This window comes from Anolis sagrei, chromosome 2 (genome assembly GCF_037176765.1).
Source record: "Anolis sagrei isolate rAnoSag1 chromosome 2, rAnoSag1.mat, whole genome shotgun sequence".
NCBI classification, from domain to species: domain Eukaryota; kingdom Metazoa; phylum Chordata; class Lepidosauria; order Squamata; family Dactyloidae; genus Anolis; species Anolis sagrei.
Window position 1 is genome coordinate 1,271,948 of NC_090022.1, and position 14,892 is coordinate 1,286,839.

The 14,892-nt window shown below is 41.5% G+C and overlaps 2 protein-coding genes across 2 annotated transcripts in view; one reads left to right on the top strand and one right to left on the bottom strand.

The window, feature by feature from the left end:
• Positions 1-14,892, bottom strand: part of LOC132765349 (bromodomain-containing protein 2) — a 463,888-nt gene that overhangs the window by 197,482 nt on the left and 251,514 nt on the right. The gene's annotated exons all lie outside the window — the stretch shown is intronic.
• Positions 12,296-14,892, top strand: part of LOC132774361 (zinc finger protein 721-like) — a 38,672-nt gene continuing 36,075 nt past the window's right edge. The window contains exon 1 of the mRNA XM_067464993.1: positions 12,296-12,365. The gene's annotated coding sequence lies outside the window, so the exon portion shown is untranslated. The remainder of the gene's footprint in view (positions 12,366-14,892) is intronic.

Below are 14,892 nucleotides of genomic sequence, written 5' to 3' on the forward strand. Positions count from 1 at the left end.
CTCCCTCTTCACTGGGAAGGTCCCCTCCCTTCCTTCTCTGGAGGTCTGCAAGCAGCTCTCAACATAATAATAATAATAATAATAATAATAATAATAATAATAATAATAATAATATACATTAAATAATAAAAGCCAGGTCTCAACATAATAATAATAATAATAATAATAATAATAATAATAATAAAAATAAAATAATAATGTAATATAACAATTTATTATATCAATACATCAATATTATAATAATATTTATTATTATTTATGCAGGTGTGTAGGGTTTCCTTGGGCAAAGAGAAGGCTGCCCCTTGGAAGCATGTAAAGAAAAGCACCAAAAGTTAGGTCTCAACATAATAATAATAATAATAATAATAATAATAATAATAATAATAATAATATATTTTAAATAATAATGTAATATAATATTTTATTATATCAATATTATAATAATATTGAAAAGAAAGTAAAGAAAGGCATCAAAAGCCAGGTCTCATAATAATAATAATAATAATAATAATAATAATAATAATAATATACTTTAAATAATAATGTAATAATTCATTATATCAATATTATAATAATATTTATTGTTATTTATGGAGGTGTGTAGGGTTTCCTTGGGCAATTGGAAGCACATAAAGAAAAGCACCAAAAGCCAGGTCTCAACATAATAATAATAATAATAATAATATACTTTAAATAATAATGTAATAATTTATTATATCAATATTATAATAATATTTATTATTATTTATTGAGGTGTGTAGGGTTTCCTTGGGCAAAGAGAAGGACGCCCCTTGGAAGCATGTAAAGAAAAGCACCAAAAGCCAGGTCTCAACATAATAATAATAATAATAATAATAATAATAATAATAATAATATACTTTAAATAGTAATGCAATATAATAATTCATTATATCAATGTTATAATAATATTTATTATTATTTATGCAGGTGTGTAGGGTTCCCTTGGGCAAAGAGAAGGCTGCTCCTTGGAAGCGCGTAAAGAAATGTACCAAAAGTCAGGTCTCAACATAATAATAATAATAATAGTAATAATAATAGTAATAATAATAGTAATAATAATAGTAATAATAATAATAATATACTTTAAATAATAATGTAATATAATAATTTATTATATCAATATTGTAATAATATTGAAAAGAAAGTAAAGAAAGGCATCAGTGGTCCACGCTCTTGTTACATCCCGAATAGACTACTGCAACGCACTCTACGTGGGGTTTTCCTTGAAGACGGTTTGGAAACTTCAACTTGTCCAGCGAGCAGCAGCCAGTTGCTGCTTGCTGGACATACAGGGCGACATACAGAGACCACACCACCCCTCTGCTATGTCAGCTCCACTGGCTGCCGGTTCAGTTCCAAGCCCAATTCAAGGTGCTGGTTTTGACCTACAAAACCCTGTATGGTTCCGGTCCAGCGTATCTGCCCGAACGTATCTCCCTCTACGTCCCACCACGGAATTTAAGATCATCTGAGGGGGCGCTGCTCTCAACCCCACCGCTTTCCCAAGCGAGGCTGGTGGGGACGAGGAGCAGGGCCTTCTCAGTGGTGGCCCCTCACCTGTGGAACTCGCTCCCAGTGGATATCCGGGCATCGACATCACTCCTTTCCTTCAGGAGAAAGGTAAAGACGTGGTTGTGGGACCAGGCCTTCGGGCAATCTGCTAACTAGGTAAGGACAACCAGACAAATAGGACCGGCAGGACTGATAAATGTGGAAGGAAACTCTGAACTATGAGATAGCGAACATTGACCGGCAATAAGGAGTAATTGGTTTCTTTCGGTTTGTATGAAATTTTTATTGGTTTTATCGGGTATATATGTAATGTATTGCTGTTGATTGTTAAATTGTGTTATTTTGTTTTATTGCTGTTCTATGTTATGGGCATCGAATTGTGCCTTGGATGTGTAAGCCGCCCTGAGTCCCCTTCGGGGTGAGAAGGGCGGGGTAAAAGTAAACCAAATAAATAAATAAATAAATAAATGCCAGGTCTCAACGTAATAATAATAATAATAATCTTTAAATAATAATGCAATATAATAATTTATTATATCTATGTTATAATAATATTTATTATTATTTATGGAGGTGTGTAGGGTTTCCTTGGGCAAAGAGAAGGCCGCCCCTTAGAAGCACATAAAGAAAAGCACCAAAAGCCAGGTCTCAACATAATAATAATAATAATAATAATAATAATAATAATAATAATAAAATACTTTAAATAATAATGTAATATAATAATTTGTTAAATCAATATTATAATAATATTGAAAAGAAAGTAAAGAAAGGCATCAAAAGCCAGGTCTCAACATAATAATAATAATAATAATAATAATAATAATAATAATAATAATAATAATATACTTTAAATAATAGTGTAATATAATAATTTGTTAAATCAATATTATAATAATATTGAAAAGAAAGTAAAGAAAGGCACCAAATGTCATGTCTCAACATAATAATAATAATAATAATAATAATAATAATAATATACTTTAAATAATAGTGTAATATAATAATTTGTTAAATCAATATTATAATAATATTGAAAAGAAAGTAAAGAAAGGCATCAAAAGCCAGGTCTCAACATAATAATAATAATAATAATAATAATAATAATAATAATATAAATAATATAATACTTTAAATAATAATGTAATAATTTATTATATCAATATTATAATAATATTTATTATTATTTATGGAGGTGTGTAGGGTTTCCTTGGGCAAAGAGAAGGCCGCCCCTTGGAAGCACATAAAGAAAGGCACCAAATGTCATGTCTCAACATAATAATAATAATAATAATAATAATAATAATAATAATAATAATATACTTTAAATAATAATGCAATATAATAATTTCTTAAATCAATATTATAATAATATTGAAAAGAAAGTAAAGAAAGGCATCAAAACATAATAATAATAATAATAATAATAATAATAATAATAATATACTTTAAATAATAATGCAATATAATAATTCATTATATCAATATTATAATAATATTTATTATTATTTATGGAGGTGTGTAGGGTTTCCTTGGGCAAAGAGAAGGACGCCCTTTGGAAGCGCGTAAAGAAAAGCACCAAAAGTCAGGTCTCAACATAATAATAATACTAATACTAATAATAATAATATGCTTTAAATAATAATGTAATATAATAATTTGTTCAATCAATATTATAATAATATTGAAAAGAAAGTAAAGAAAGGCATCAAAAGCCAGGTTTCAACATAATAATAATAATAATAATAATAATAATAATAATATACTTTAAATAATAATGTAATAATTCATTATATCAATATTATAATAATATTTATTGTTATTTATGGAGGTGTGTAGGGTTTCCTTGGGCAAAGAGAAGGACGCCCTTGGAAGCACATAAAGAAAGGCACCAAAAGCCAGGTCTCAACATAATAATAATAATAATAATAATAATAATAATAATAATATACTTTAAATAATAATGTAATAATTTATTATATCAATATAATAATAATATTTATTATTATTTATGGAGGTGCGTAGGGTTTCCTTGGGCAAAGAGAAGGACGCCCCTTGGAAGCGCGTAAAGAAAAGCACCAAAAGTCAGGTCTCAACATAATAATAATAATAATAATAATAATAATAATAATAATAATAGTAATAATATACTTTAAATAATAATGTAATATAATAATTTGTTAAATCAATATTGTAACAATATTGAAAAGAAAGTAAAGAAAGGCATCAAAAGCCAGGTCTCAACATAATAATAATAATAATAATAATAATAATAATATACTTTAAATAATAATGTAATATAATATATTATATCAATTTTATAATAATATTTATTATTATTTATGCAGGTGTGTAGGGTTTCCTTGGGCAAAGAGAAGGCTGCTCCTTGGAAGTGCCTAAAGAAAAGCACCAAAAGTCAGGTCTCAACATAATAATAATAATAATAATAATAATAATAATAATAGTAATAATATACTTTAAATAATAATGTAATATAATATATTATATCAATATTATAATAATATTTATTATTATTTATGCAGGTGTGTAGGGTTTCCTTGGGCAAAGAGAAAGCTGCCCCTTGGAAGCGTGTAAAGAAAAGCACCAAAAGCCAGGTCTCAACATAATAATAATAATAATAATAATAATAATAATAGTAATAATATACTTTAAATAATAATGTAATATAATATATTATATCAATATTATAATAATATTTATTATTATTTATGCAGGTGTGTAGGGTTTCCTTGGGCAAAGAGAAAGCTGCCCCTTGGAAGCGTGTAAAGAAAAGCACCAAAAGTCAGGTCTCAACGTAATAATAATAATAATATACTTTAAATAATAATGCAACATAATAATTCATTATATCAATGTTATAATAATATTTATTATAATTTATGGAGGTGTGTAGGGTTTCCTTGGGCAAAGAGAAGGCTTGGAAGCATGTAAAAAAAGGCACCAAAAGTCAGCTCTCAATAATAATATAATTATTGAGAGGGAGGGCTTGGCTGGTGTTTTCCTGCAGTCCAGAAAGGCTCCCCTGATATGTATGTGTGTGTGTGAGAGTGTGTAAACATACACAAACAGGCTGATTGCTACTTACTTACTTACTTGCCTTCCTCTGGGCACGCCTCTCCCTTTCGCCCTCCATTCATGCCTCTTTGAATTCCGCAGCACTGCTGGTCACTGCTGACCTCCAGTTAGAACACTCAAGGGCCAGGGCTTCCCAGTTCTTGGTGTCTGCTATATTTTGGTGCAATTCATAATAAATATAATAAATAATTACCCTAACTCCATGCTACAAATCCCCTGTTTGGATATCAGTCAGCACATCAATGCTTGTGCGCCAGCTGCGCCCGTACCTTGGGAAGTCTGACTTGGCCACGGTAGTCCACGCTCTGGTTACATCCCGTTTAGACTACTGCAACGCTCTCTACGTGGGGTTGCCTTTGAAGACAGCTCGGAAGCTCCAACTAGTCCAACGCTCGGCAGCCATGATTTTAACAGGAGCGGAGCGCAGGGAGCATACAACCCCCCTGTTGCGCCAACTCCACTGGCTACCGATCTGCTACCGGGCTGAATTCAAAGTGCTGGCGTTGGCCTTTAAAGCCCTAAACGGTTCCGGCCCAAGCTACCTATCTGACTGCATCTCCGCCTATGAACCCACCAGGACTTTGAGATCTTCCGGGGAGACCCTGCTCTCGATCCCGCCTGCTTCTTAAGCTCGGCTGGCGGGGACGAGAGATAGGGCCTTCTCGGTGGTGGCTCCTTGGCTGTGGAACGCCCTTCCTGCGGACATTAGACTGGCACCATCTCTAATGGTATTCCGCAAAAAAGTGAAGACCTGGCTGTTTGTGCAGGCGTTTGAGTAATTTAGTGCAATCTGGTAATGGAACATAGGAATGGAACAATGGACGACGAACCTGGACTACGCTTGGGTGATGAGAAGGTTGGGTACGGTTGTTTTTTGTAATAATTGTGCATTGTAATTGCTTATCGGTAATTTATGGATAATGTGTTAAGTCAATTGTTTATTTATTATTTATTTATTTCTTGTATTTATTGACCGCCCCTCTCAGCCCGAGGGCGACTCGGGGCGGTGAACAACAACAAAGAAGACAGTGTACAGTAAATCACGACAATACAAACCAGACACATACAACATAACATATACTTATACTAAAAATCCGCTTCGTCAAGTCCTGGGGTCATAGCCGAAATTCGTAGTCCTAGTTCATTCCAGTGTCATTCCAAATTACACTGTTCTATGTTGTATGTTCTATGTTGTATGGAGCCACTGCTGTTTCTACTGTTTTTACTGTTTGTGAACCGCTGTGAGTCGCCTTCGGGCTTGAGATACAGCCGTATAGAAGCAAAGTAAATAATAATAATAATAAAATAATAATAATGCCTTAAATCAATAAATAGTTTTCTAAGATCTGCAGAGATACTTGCAGGAACACCTCAGCAACGTCCTTGCAGATGGCCAGTTCTCTCACACCAGGAGCGACTTGCAGTTTCTCAAGTCGCTCCTGGCAGAAAAAAAAACCTGCACTAGTCATATGTCACATGAATAGTCATTAGAGGATTATATACTTGCTTGTTCAGCTTGTAGACTTGAGAATCATAGAGTTGGATGAGACCTCATGGGCCGGGATTGTGGCGCAGCTGTCTGAGTGTCAGCTGCATTAAGATCACTTCTGACCAAAAGGTCATGAGTTCGAAGCCAGCCCGGGTCGGAGTGAGCTTCCAACCAATTGTGTAGCTTGTTGTCGACCTTTTCAACCCGAAAGACAGTTGCATCTGTCAAGTAGGAAAATTAGGTACCACCTTGTGTGGGGAGGGTAATTTAACTAATTTACGAGGCCATTAAAAAGACTCCAGCAAAAGCATGCGGGGAATGCGGAAGTACTTCATCAGTGTCACAGATGGACGATGAAAACGACAGCTCCCCTGGCGGCCAGAAAACGTTAAATAGCCTCTGTGTGTGTGTATATACATTGTATGTCTAATTGGCATTGAATGTTTGCCGTATATGTGTACATTGTAATCCGCCCTGAGTCCCCTGCGGGGTGAGGAGAAGGGTGGAATATAAATGCTCTAAATAAATAAAATAAATACAATAATCATAGAATCATAGAATCAAAGAGTTGGAAGAGACCTCATGGGCCATCCAGTCCAACCCCCTTCTGCCAAGAAGCAGGAATATTGCATTCAAATCACCCCTGACAAATGGCCATCCAGCCTCTGCTTAAAAGCTTCCAAAGAAGGAGCCTCCACCACACTCCGGGGCAGAGAGTTCCACTGCTGAACGGCTCTCCCAGTCAGGAAGGTCTTCCTCGTGTTCAGATGGAATCTCCTCTCTTGTAGTTTGAAGCCATTGTTCTGTCTCCTAGTCTCCAAGGAAGCAGAAAACAAGCTTGCTCCCTCCTCCCTGTGGCTTCCTCTCACATATTTATACCTGGCTATCATATCCCCTCTCAGCCTTCTCTTCTTCAGGCTAAACACGCCCAGTTCCTTAAGCCGCTCCTCATAGGGCTTGTTCTCCAGACCCTTGATCATTTTAGTCGCCCTCCTCTGGACACATTCCAGCTTGTCAATATCTCTCTTGAATTGTGGTGCCCAGAAGTGGACACAATATTCCAGATGTGGTCTAACCAAAACAGAATAGAGCATGGGTAGCATTACTTCCTTAGATCTAGACACTATGCTCCTCTTGATGCAGGCCAAAATCCCATTGGCTTTTTTTGCCGCCACGTCACATTGTTGGGTCATGTTCCCCTTCCTCCCCACGAGGACTCCAAGATCTTTTTCACACGTTCTGCTCTCGAGCCAGGCATTGTCCCCCATTCTGTATCTTTGCATTTCATTTTTTCTGCCAAAGTGGAGTATCTTGCATTTGTCACTGTTGAACTTCATTGTGTTAGTTTTGGCCCATCATCTCTCTAATCTGTCAAGATCGTTTTGAATCCTGCTCCTGTCCTCTGGAGTATTGGCTCTCCCTCCCAATTTGGTGTCGTCTGCAAACTTGATGATCATGCCTTCTAGCCCTTCATCTAAGTCATTAATAAAGATGTTGAACAGGACCGGGCCCAGGGGGGAACCCTGCGGCACTCCACTTGTCACTTCTTTCCAAGAGGAAGAGGAAGCGTTAGTGAGCACTCTAATAATAATCATAAACTTTATTTATACCCTGCCACCATCTCCTCGATGGGGACTCGGTGCAGCTTACATGAAGCCAAGCCCAAAACAACAATTACATAAAATAAAACCGAAAACGCAAATAATAAAAAATAATAATGCAATTACATAAAACAAATGACGACATAGCAATATATGATTACAATAAACACAATCACAATCACATGGGCAAGCTACATGTAATGGATAAAAGAAAAGTGGATTAAGAACAGATTAAAAACTCAGGCGAGATAAAACAGAGAGAGATTATTTGCGGGGGAGAGCTCATTATAGTCGAGGTTATGGAGCCAAGCTTTCCCATAGGAGGGAATGTACTCCAATAACAAAAAAGTGTTTTGAAGCTAAACACTGGTATGAGGATGTAAATCTATTCACCAAATGCGCAGTGGAAGAGCCAGGTTTTGAGGTTCTTTTTAACGGTTTCTAGGGTAGGGGCTTTCCTAATCTTTCTAGGTAGTGAGTTCCAGAGTTGGGGAGCCACAGAGGAAAAAGCTCTCTCCCTTGTACTCACCAGACAAGTCTGTGAGACTGGCAAGGGCGAAAGAAGAGCCTCCCCAGAAGAACGGAGGGCCCGAGTTGGTTCATGGAGGGAGATACGGTCACGAAGGTAGGCAACTGTTTAGGGTTTTATAGGTGATAACCCGCACCTTGAATTCGGACCGGAAATTAAATGGCAGCCAGTGGAGCTCCTTAGTGTATTTGTCCGAATGGATCTCCCTCTACATCCCACCTCGTAGCTTAAGATCTTCTGGGGAGGCCCTGCTCTTGACCCCGCCACTGTCACAAGTGAGGCTGGCGGGGACGAGGAGCAGGGCCTTCTCGGTGGTGGCCCCCCACCTGTGGAACTCACTCCCCGGGGAGATTAGATCGGCAACTTCCCTCCTAGCGTTTAGGAAAAAACTGAAGACCTGGTTGTGGGACCAAGCTTTTGGTCATTCTGACAACTAACTTAAGGACCTGACAATAGACGAGAACAAATGGAATGAATGGATACATGGACACTGTTATATGGACTCTGACATGAGATTGTTTTATTACTTTATTATGTTATTATGTATTGATGTTTTAATTTGACTATTGAATTGTTGTATTTGTATTGTTCATTGTGTGATTTAGGCATCTAATTGTGCCTTCCCTGTAAGCCACCCTGAGTCCCCCTCGGGGTGAGAAGGGCGGGGTATAAGTAAGCAAAATAAATAAATAAATAAATGGTCAAGTCAGACGTCACGAGGTATGGTTGCAGTTGGTGCCTCAGCTTCCCAACGAATCAGGAGAGAAGGAGGGGGGACGAGAGGGAAACAATTGATTCTTGAGAGGATTATGAAGATAGGAAGTGTCCAAGCGGTCAGTGAGTCCCGGGGGCCCGCAAACCGGCCAATTCTATAGTCTTTGATTGAGGGCAATAAACGTTGATGTCTGGCAAGCTTGCCAGATCCGGATTTTCTTGGGGCTGAGATATGGGAACAATGAGGAAATCTGGCTGAAGTTTCAACTGAGGAAGAATTAAATGAGTAACAGATCAGGACAAAGTGTGGCTGTCCAAAGGCCTCTTTTATCGTATAGAGATATGATCATCAAGGCCAAGTGACCGTCTCTGATGGGGGGCCCAACTCTGAGCCCCAGGGGTCACGATCCATTGTTATTGTCCATGCAAAGAATGTCTTTTGATAAGGTTCTTTTCAACTGAGTATTTCCTCCTTCCAGGGTCACAGGGGGTGGCTTCTTACATTTTTATACATTTTTTCAATAAAAGGGAACAGGGCAAAAGGGTCAGGAAAAGGTCAGATACACAGGGAGAAATATAGAAATCATGATACAGAAAACATACCCACTTATCCCTCCCACCAGAGTCCCATGGAAGTTCAAGAGAGTACATAAGTGTAAAGGGAGGTGGTTTCTCAGTAATAAATGTGTTACCTTCTGCTATATATGAAACATAGGACATAAAACCTTGATTAAATGTACACACTATCTAACAAGGGAAGGGTCCTTGTTGTTGTTAAGTGTCTTGACAAATTGACCATGGCTAAACCCTTATTATCCAATCTGGTGTCCTTGTCCTTAGCAAAACTATAAGTTACTATTTTTATGGGGGGGGGGGTCATGTTCAACTTCAACAGCAGCGGGTTAAACAGCTAAGCTCTAGAATTTGCTGACCAGAAGGTCGGCGGTTCAAATCCGTGGGATGGGGTGAGCTCTGGTTGTTAGTCCCAGCTTCTGCCAACCTAGCAGTTCGAAAGCATGCTGATGTGAGTAGATGAATAGGTACCGCTTTGGAGGGAAGGGAACGGCACTACTTGCAGTCATGCCAGTGGCCACATGACCTTGGAGGCATCTATGGCTTTGAAGGTTGATACCAACACCTTATACTTTGCTTGGAAACTAAATGGCAGCCTGCCATTCAAAGTGGCCTGAACATGGTCAAGCCAGGGCAGGCAGGTGATCCCTGTTCCTTTAGGATGCCATGAGGAAGAGGACTTTGCCTTCAGGCTTGGGAGACTCCTTTCTCTGGGACTCCAATTCATCCTTGACCTTGTTCGAGGGCCTTCTGCTGGAACGTTCGGAGTTGTAGTCCAAGGGGGGCATTCCCCCCAGTCTCTGCAGAGGGGATTCCCAGGCCCCAGCCCTCCCCCTTGCTCACCTCAACTCCCAGAAGCCTCAGCTGCCTTGAGCCAAGGTCGGGGATTCTGGGTGATGGAGTCCCAGGAGGGGGGAGGAGAGAGGGAGGGAGGGGACTCTGAGGAGGGAGGGAGGAAGGAAGGAAGGAGGAGAAGGAAGGAAGTTAGGGAGGGGAGGGGAAAAGAAAAAGGAAGGAAGGAAAGGGAGAGAAGGGAAGGAAGGCAGGAAGGGCAGGAGGAAGGATGGAAAAAAGGAAGTATAGAAGGAAGGAAGGTAGGAAGGAGGGGAAAGGAGGAAGGGAAGGGGGAAGGAAGGAATAAAGGATTGAAGAAAGGAAGGGAGGGGAAGGGAAGGAAGGAAATAAGGAAGGGGGAGGGAAGGAAGGAAGGAGGGGAGGGAGAAGGAAGGAAATAAGGAAGGATAGAAGGAAGGAAGGAAGGAAGGAAGGAAGGGAGGAGAGGGGGAAGGAAGGAAATAAGGAAGGACAGAAGGAAGGAAGGACAGAAGGAGGGGGGGAGGGAAGGAAGGAAGAAAGAAAGGGAGAAGTAAGGAAGGGAGGGGAGGGGGAAGGAAGGAAATCAGGAAGGAAGGACGGAAGGAAAGAGGGAAGGAACGAAGGAGGGAGGGAGGGAAGGAAGGGAGAAAGGAAGGAGGGGAGGGAGAAGGAAGGAAGGAAGGGAGGGGAGGTGGAAAAAGGAAGGAAGGAAGAGGAGTGAAGAGAAGGAAGGGAGGAAGGAAGGAAGGAAGGAAGGAAAGGGGAGGGAGAAGGAAGGGAGGGGAGGGGAAAAAAGGAAGGGAGGGAGGGGAGAGAAGAGAAGGGAGGAAGGAAGGGGAGGGCGGGTAGGAGAAAGTGGAAAAAAGGAAGTATGGAAGGAGGGGAGGAGTGGAAGGGGGGAGGAAGGAAAGGAGAGAGGGAAGGGGAATGGAAGGAAATAAGGAAGGACAGAAGGAAGGAAGGACAGAAGGAGGGGGGGAGGGAGGGAAGGAAGGAAGAAAGAAAGGAAGAAGTAAGGAAAGGAGGGGAGGGGGAAGGAAGGAAATCAGGAAGGATAGAAGGAAGGAAGGACGGAAGAAAAGAGGGAAGGAACGAAGGAGGGAGGGAGGGAAGGAAGGGAGAAAGGAAGGAGGGGAGGGAGAAGGAAGGAAGGAAGGAAGGGGAGGTGGAAAAAGGAAGGAAGGAAGAGGAGTGAAGAGAAGGAAGGGAGGAAGGAAGGAAAGAGGGGAGGGAGAAGGAAGGGAGGGGAGGGGAAAAAGGAAGGGAGGGAGGGGAGAGAAGAGAAGGGAGGAAGGAAGGGGAGGGCGGGTAGGAGAAAGTGGAAAAAAGGAAGTATGGAAGGAAGGAAGGAAGGAAGGAAGGAAGGAAGGAAGGAAGGAGGGGAGGAGTGGAAGGGGGGAGGAAGGAAAGGAGAGTGGGAAGGGGAATGGAAAGAAATAAGGAAGGATAGAAGGAAGGAAGGAATGAAGAAAGGAAGGAGGGAGGGGAGGAGTGGGAGGGAAGGGGAAAGGAAGGAAGGAAGGAAACGAGAGTGGGGAGGGGTAAGGAAGGAAATAAGGAAGGATAGAAGGAAGGGAGGGAGAAGGAAGAGAGGGGAGGGGAAAGGAAGGAAAAAAGGAAGGAAGGAAGGGGAGGGAGGGAGAGAGAGAGGGGAGGGGAAAGGAAGTATAGAAGGAAGGAAGGAAAGGGAGAAAAGGAATGCCAACCCACTCAGCCTCTTCTCTGGCTGGCTGGCTCTCCCTTTGCAGCCACAATCCTACTGTTTGGACGCACAGGCCCCGCCTTCCTTGGGGCAGCTGCTCCGCGGCCGCCATCTTTAGACCGGGCGGAAGTAGAGCGAGAGGGAGGCCTCCGCCTCCCAGAGAGGCAGGAGGAAGTGCTCGGGAGGGAGGGGAGGAGGCGGTGACGCACTTCCTTCTGAGCCCACTTCCGGAAGAAGGGGGAGCCCAATCCCTCCGCCATCTTTGGCTCTTGGGGATCTTCTCTCTCCTCGGAGCCGGCCCTGAGTCGTGAGGTGAGCTCCTTCTTCGTTCCCCAGCCAGGCCGTGGAGTCCCCCCCGTGTTCTTGAGGCCGGTTCCCCAGCCAGGCCAGCTCCGCACTCATTGGGGACTCCCTCTCCCTCTCCACATCCCCTTCCTTCCTCCCTTCTATACTTCCTTTTTCCATCCTTTCTCCTGTCCTCCCTCCCCTTCCTTCTTTCCTCCCTCCCTCCCTTCTCTTCTCTCCCCTTCCTTCCTTCCTTCCTTTTTTCCTTCCTTTCCCCTCCCCTCCCTCCCTCCCTTCTCCCTCCCCTCCTTACTTCCTTCTTTCCTTCCTTCTATCCTTTATTCCTTCCTTCCCCCTTCCCTTTCTCCCTTCCTTCCTTCCTTCCTTCCTTCTATACTTCCTTTTTTCCATCCTTTCCTCCTGCCCTCCCTCCCCTTCCTTCCTTCTTTCCTCCCTTCTATTCTCTCCCCTTCCTTCCTTCCTTCCTTCCTTCCTTCCTTCCTTCCTTCCTTCCTTCCTTTTTTCCTTCCTTTCCCCTCCCCTCCCTTCCTTCTCCCTCCCCTCCTTCCTTCCTTCTTTCCTTCCTTCTATCCTTTATTCCTTCCTTCCCCCTTCCCTTCCTCCCCTCCTTCCTTCCTTCCAACCTTCCTTCCTTCTATACTTCCTTTTTTCCATCCTTTCTCCTGCCCTCCCTCCCCTTCCTTCCTTCTTTCCTCCCTTCTCTTCTCTCTCCTTCCTTCCTTTTTCCTTCCTTTCCCCTCCCCTGCCTCCCTTCCTTCTCCCTCCCCTCCTTCCTTTCTTCCTTCTATACTTCCTTTTTTCCATCCTTTCTCCTGCCCTCCCTCCCTCCCCTTCCTTCCTTCTTTCCTTCCTCCCTTCCTTCTCTTCTCTCCCCTTCCTTCCTTCCCTTTTCCTTCCTTTACCCTCCCCTCCTTACTTCCTTCTTTCCTTCTTTCTATCCTTTATTCCTTGGGGACATGGGGTGGGTGTTTCGCCTTTGCTGGTGTGTCTCTCAAGGGCGCATTGTGTAGAAATAGGTTTTAATTATTTATTAACTACATATCTATCCCGCTTTTCCCACCCCTGGGAGGACTCAAAGCGGTTTACAACGTAATAAATGGCAAATTCAATACCTCATATATATATATATATATATATATATAATATCACATATCTAAATCAATAACATATAACTGTAGATAAAAAACGTTAAAACTATAAACACATCAAACATAGACATAAGCATGAAACATATTATTGGGTTGTTGTAGGTTTTTCCGGGCTATATGGCCATGTTCTGGAGGCATTTTCTCCTGACATTTCGCCTGCATCTATGGCAAGCATCCTCACTACCTCTGAGGCTTGCCATAGATGCAGGCGTAACGTCAGGAGAAAATGCCTCCAGAACATGGCCATATAGCCCGGAAAAACCTTCAACAACACAGTGATTCCGGCAATGAAAGCCTTCGACAATACATTAAACATATTATTGCTGCAATTAACATTATTTATTTATTTTGGTTACTTTTACCCCGCCCTTCTCAACCCCCAAGGGGGACCCAGGGCGGCTTACAAAGAAGGCACAATTTGATGCCTATACAAATTACACATAATATACAAAACCATGGCTAAAACAATTATTGCAGTTAAAAACAATCAGTACATAACATGTCATATATAAAAACTATAAAAAAACTATTCTCATGCTCAGTGCTTCGTCTTTCAGAGTTCCATAGTTCTATTCCATTAATCATTTCCTAATCATTGTCAAGTCCTTTTATCTGCCCGATTATCCAAATGCCTGCCTCCCAAATCCATGTTTTCAGTTTTTTCCTAAAGGAAAGGAGCGATGTTGCAGATCTAATTTCCCCAGGGAGTGAATTCCACAGGTGGGGCCACCACCGAGAAAGCCCTGCTCCTTGTCCCCGCCAATCTCACTTGTGATAGAGGCAGGGTCGAGAGCAGGGCCTCCCCAGAAGACCTTAGACTCCGGGGTGGGACGTAGAGGGAGATCTGTTCGGACAGATGCACTGGGCCGGAACCGTATAGAGTTTTGTAGGTCAGAACCAGCACTTTGAATTGTGCTCGGAACTGGATCGGTAGCCAGTGGAGCTGACACAACAGGGAGGTGGTATGCTCTCTGTATGACGCTCCGGTGAGCAGTCTGGCTGCCTCCCGCTGAACTAGTTGGGTGTTTTCCGAACCCTGCCACATGCACAATAGAGGACCTTCTTGCAGCAACACCAGAAGCACTCCAAGTGGCCAGATACTGGTAAATCCCATTGGAGATTAGAACTGACCTTTAGAAAGTTGGTGAAAACCTGGCTTTGGAATCTGGCATTTGATGAGTGAGGCAATGGCTTTTGACCACACGGAGTCCCTCGTTGGAGGTGAGAAGACCGGTATATAAAAGTTCTAAATAAATAAATAAATAAATAATCTTGCCCACGAAGGACAGGCAACTGTCTTCAATAACTTCTTCTTTACTTTAAATGGAAAATCCCCTTTTTAACTTCTCCCAGGCTGACTGTAACCTCTTCTATTTACATGAGTT